The following is a 6,000-nucleotide window of genomic DNA, read 5'->3' on the forward strand; positions in this document are numbered from 1 at the left end:
CTTCCCATCCTTTCCGCCCTCCGGGTGATGCCAATTCATTGCGGGCTGACACTCTCATTGGCAGAAGTTCGGCATCATCTAGCGGCCATTGTTACTCTGAAAACTGAGGCCTCAAGGAGGAAGAAAGCTCATGGCTCCTAGGCACAGCCCGGGGCAACTGTGTCTTCTCCACTGCCCCTGCCCCCACCTCCAAGTTTCTCCCTCCCTTGTTGCCTAGGGAATTGCCACCCTGATGAGTGGGTCTGATTGTTCTTTGATCAGTTAAAAAAATAAATAAACATGCTGGGCACAGTGGCTCACGCCTGTAATCCCAGCACTTTGGGAGGCAGAGGCAGGCAGATCACAAGGTCAGGAGTTTAAGTCCAGCCTGGCCAGTATGGTGAAAATGTATCTTTACTAAAAATACAAGAAATTAGCCAGGGATGGTGGTATGCATCTGTAATCCTAGCTACCTGGGAGGCTGAGGCAGAAGAATTGCTTGAACCTGGGAGCCGAAGGTTGCAGTGAGCCAAGATAGTACCACTGCACTCCAGCCTGGGCAACAGAGTGAGACTCCGTGTAAAAGAAAAAAAAGAGGCCAGGTGCAGTGGCTGATGCCTGTAATCCTAGCACTTATGGAGGCTGAAGCAGGCAAATTACCTGACTTTGGAAGTTCGAGACCAGCTTGACCAACATGGAGAAACCCTGTCTCTACTAAAAATACCAAGTTAGCTGGGCGTAGTGTCATTTGCCTGTAATCCCAGCTACTCTGGAGGCCAAGGAAAGAGAATCACTTGAACCCGGGAGACAGAGGTTGTGGTGAGCCAAGATTGCACCATTACTCTTCAGCCTGGGCAACAAGAGTGAAACTCCATATCCAAAATAATAATAATATAAAAAATAAGTGAGTTTCCAGGAAAAAAGAAAATAAATAAAACCAACAGTGACATAAACATACTCCTCTGTCCTTTCAAGGCAGCAATGATGCTACAAAGTGATCCACCTGTCTCAGCCTCCCAAAGTGCTGAGATTACAGGTGTGAGCCACTGCACCCAGCTATGTGTAATTTGTATGTGTACTTTCTTTTTCTAATTTAATTTAATTTAATTTAATTTAATTTAATTTTTGTTTTGAGACAAAGTCTCACTGTGTTACCCAGGCTGGAGCACAGTGGCACGCTCATGGCTCACTGCAACCTCCCCCTCCCAGGTTCAAGTGGTTTTCCTGCCTTAGAATCCCGAGTAGCTGGGACTATTGGCTGGCGCCACTGCACCTGACTAATTTTTGTATTTTTATTAGAGACATGGTTTCGCCATGGTTGCCAGGCTGATCTCAAACTCCTGACCTCAAGTGATCCACCCATCTCAGTCTCTCAAAGTGTGAGAAAGAATTTCTGGGGTGCCAGATGGGTTGGTCTCACCTAAGTATGATATGATTCTCTTTTTTTACCTGAGTGCTATCTACTGATGCCATTGGGTCATTTGTCTGAGCCCATGACCTAAGTGTTGTGATGCTTTTCTGTCCGGGTCTTTACAATGGACAGACTGTGACATATTGATGAGCCCAGCACTTAGGTAATGTAACTCTTGCTTTGTTGCCAAAAAATGCCCACAAACAGGACTTTTGCAGTATATCAGGGCCCAGCACTGGGATTATGTTGCTCTTCTGTCTAGGTCATATATAAAGAAGAAGTTACTACATACTGCTCTGTTCTGCACCCTAATGATATGACTCTGCTGTCTGTGCCAGAGCCAGAGAATGTGTTTTGGCAAATCTTTGATTGATTGTGTAGGTGTTTTGGCTCTCATCACATTGCTGGATTTTTTTCCATGTATGGTTTTATCATATTGTTGTCTCCAGCCCTCAGTTAATGTGACTCTCTTTCCTAGGCCCTGTCTAGGGAGGGTATTTTGATATATTGCTTGAAACAGGACCTAAGGGATATTAACATTCTGCTTAGGTTTTTGCCAAAAAATGGGATTATGACGTGTACTTTCCTTCAGTTTGAAAACATTATGGTTAAGCCTATACTGGGATTCGGCTGAAAGGAGCTATTTGACTCTCACCATTAGGTTTAGATTAATAGGTATGGTCCTCATTGCATCTTTGTGTAAAGCTCACAGAAGTTTACAACACTAACTCATATCATAAAAGCTTCTTATATTGTACAGAGAGTTTCATAACAGGGCCCTGCAAAAATTTAAGATTGTAACTCTCATATCAGGGAATCTGCCCCAATATTCATGTAGGTTCTTTTCTGTTTTTCCTAAGCATCAGCTGGCTTGAGAAATAAAGGGACAGAGTACAAAAAAAGAGAAATTTTAAAGCTGGGCATCCAGGGGAGACATCACATGTTGGTAGGTTCCGTGATGCCCTACGAGCCACAAAAACCAACACGTTTTTATTAGAGATTTTCAAAAGGGGAGGGAGTGTGTGAATAGGTGTGGGTGACAGACATCAAGTACTTAACAGGGTAATAGAATATCACAAGGCAAGTGGAGGCAGGGTGAGATCACAGGACCACAGGACCAAGGCAAAATTAAAATTGCTAATGAAGTTTTGGGCACCATTGTCATTGATAACATCTTATCAGGAGGCAAGGTTTTGAGATCAACCTGTCTGACCAAAATTTATTAGGTGGAAATTTCCTCTCCCTAATAAGCCTGGAAGTGCTATGGGAGACTGGAATTTATTTCTTCTATGCAGCCTCAACCATAGGAGACAGGCTATACCAAGGGTTGCCAGTTCAGAGACCTACCTGCAGGTGCACATTCTCTTTCTCAGGGATGTTGCATGCTGAGAAAAAGCATTCAGTGACATTTCTACCATTTGCTTTTGAAAGAAGAGAAACATGGCTCTGTTCTGCCTGGCTCACCAGCGGTCAGAGTTTAAGGTTATCTCTCTTATTCCTTGAACAATTGCTGTTATCCTGTTCTTTTTTCAAGGTGCTCAGATTTCATATTGCTCAAACACACATGCTGTACAAGTTATGCAGTTAACACAATTATCACATGGTCCTGAAGTGACATGCATCCTCCTTGGCTGAGAGGATTAAGAGATTAAAGTAAATACAGGCATAGGAAATCACAAGGGTATTGATTGGGGAAGTGATAAGTGTCCATGAAATCTTTACAATTTATGTTTAGAGACTGCAGTAAAGACAGGCATAAGAAATTGCAAAAGTATTAATTTGGGCAACTAATAAATGTCCATAAAATCTTTACAATCCACATTCTTCTGCCATGGCTTCAGCCGGTACCTCCGTTTGGGGTCCCTGACTTTCCACAACATCTCTCCTTTTCTTTTTATACAAATGTGCCATGGTGATGAAGGCTTGTTTGTTCTCTTGATTTTGATGCAGGATTATTTGACTGGTCCCGCACACTAAAAACAAGCTGATTAAACAGAGAAACATAATTCCAAAATTTACTACAGTGGAGACTTTAACAGACTTAATCTAAGTTGGGGGTTTAATCCATAAAGATTTTCTGCCACCTGATCTAACATCTCAGCTCTAGGCATGATGGATAAGTGAGCTTGAGAGGCCTCAAAAATTTGTTTCTTTAATTTAGTTATGTCTAATGATAAATTGTCTTCTCTATTTAGAAGGTGTCCTTTGACTATTTCCTATGAATGATCAGTCTCATTATAGGAATATGGGGTGATACAGAAATCTGAAGCATTCCAATTGCACTGCTTTTGCATGTGATGCTCGAGACTCACTACCTGATCTCCAAGCCAAATAACAAACTGTCTTAAATCATTAATTTGATTTGCCAATTTTTGATCGATGCCTTGTTGAGAATTCCACAGTTGGGTGGAATTGGCTTGCCAATCTTTAACAAAATGAGTAGTTTGAGTAGATTGGTGTAATGCCATTCCAACAGTGGTGGTCATTGCAGTGACTGTAATTAGGCCTATGATAACAACTATTAACGTGAAAACAAATCTCTTAGATCTCTTTAGAATTTGCTGTAGTACTTCATTAATTAAATATATTGAGGGTGAGGATTCTTAAGGTCTAGGTAAAGTTACCGGAATCCAGATTCTTTCTTGAGCTCGAACCAACATTACAATTTTCTTGGAGTCAAAATGGGAGTTAATACAAGTGTATAGATGACAATTAATGCATTAGACAGTTTGATTATTCATCTAAATTTTGATATTTCTTACTAACAGCATGTAAGGAGGCTTAACACAACTCTGTATGGGAATAGTCAGGTTGGAGGTAAGTAAAGCATAATGTCTGGGTCTACATTGATACTGAGAGAGTGGGACAGTAGTGGGAACAACAGTCAAAATAGTTTTCCTTTCCTATACTCACAGTCCAGACATGGCAATAGCCAATTTCCAAAGTTCTGGTTGTTCTGGGCTCAGATTGGGGAGTATCATACTAGGCCTGGAGGGGGGTAATGATTTTATCTTCCCATTTTAAGGGAAAGAATGAGCTGATCCTCATATGCAAAGTAGAATGATGATTCTCATTCTCCTGATAAGAAATAAAATAACTAGCCTCTAGGCATTCCCTTCCACCAGAGGAGCAATTGTTTTTTAAATAGCCTTTTGGTGCCCAGTCTATTACTAAACCAAATGTGTCATTTTTTAATATTACTGCATGTGAGTTAACACAATCTTCCTAAATTAAAGTTTTAGATGGGCCCTCAAAATTTTTAGGGCGTGGTTTTCCTGCAGGTTTATATTGAAAGTATGGGGTATCTCCTATTACTCCTCCTTTCATTTGTTTCAAAGGAGAAAGGGATAAGTCAGAGATTAAATGTCCTGTTTTATCTGTAGCTGATCTTTCTGGAAGATAAGCAGCCTAGAACTGAGTTTCTAGATGGATGCAACCAGGTGCATGACTGAGGCACAGAGGAGGGTATTTATAACTTATGGTAATATTAAATGCAGTGCCTTCTCCTCCTGGTTGCTCAGGGCAATGGTCATCTGTGGCTCCAGGCATCTACACACTATCATTAGTGTAGATTTCTGCAGGAGACTCTATCTAGGTGACAGGTCGAATAAGTGGAGGAAAAGGCACATAAGTCTAATAAGAATAATTATGTGTAGCAGGTAAATCAGTGTGAGAGGAAACTGGTGAGACAGAAAGTATAAGGAGATCATTAATCATTAATTAATCATTAAATAAAACCTAGTGTAAGTGAGATTTAGTGCTGAAGGAGGAAGAGAAGAACAGGGATGTTATTTTCAGGCTAATAGAAATGGTGAGATTTTTAGGTTTGTAAGTAGAAAAAGAAAATCAGGAGAAGTGGGATTAGTTAGATGGGTCTCTATTGCCATCAGGGAGGATTGATTTACACCTATTGTGATTTGGTGTGCCTGTTTCTGAGGAGTCGGCACAGATCTCACCACGTCTGAAGGCAGTCTCTGACATAGACATCTTTTCTCTGTGGTTTTGATTATCAGTATTCACCTGAAGCTTGAGTCTTCTTTTGGGTACATAGACAGGGGAATGATGATCTCCTGGTGAAAGACAAGCATATCCCCTTCCTCACATTATAATTGTGCCAGGTTCCTAGGTATTGGTTTGGGAGTTTTTCCATAATACTGGCTTGCCTTTGTTTAAAGAGAAATTTTTGCCTGTGTAATGGCATTTGGCTGCAGTTACAGCATTATCTTTAGGAACTTTTAAAAAATTTAAAGTAAACAATGCTAAATGTAATTGAGAGTGGGGAGTTGTTAAATCATGTTTTGGTTGTTCAGACTGTTTGGACAATTGGGTTTTTAAAATGCCATTGGCCTGTTCTACCACAGCCTGTCCTTGAAGATTGTAAGGGATTCTAGTAACATGGGAAAATCCTTACTGTTGTATAAATGAATCAAAAGACTTACTAACTTATCTAGGGGCATCGTCTGTCTTTATTTGATATGGAAGCCTCATAACTACAAAGCAAGAATACAGATGTTTTTTAACATGGGCCGTGCCTTCCCCTGTTTGGCAGGTAGCCTAGATAAAACCTGAGAAGGTATCTACTGAGACATATACATATGACAGTCTGCCAA

This window comes from Pan troglodytes, chromosome Y, assembly GCF_028858775.2.
Source record: "Pan troglodytes isolate AG18354 chromosome Y, NHGRI_mPanTro3-v2.0_pri, whole genome shotgun sequence".
NCBI classification, from domain to species: domain Eukaryota; kingdom Metazoa; phylum Chordata; class Mammalia; order Primates; family Hominidae; genus Pan; species Pan troglodytes.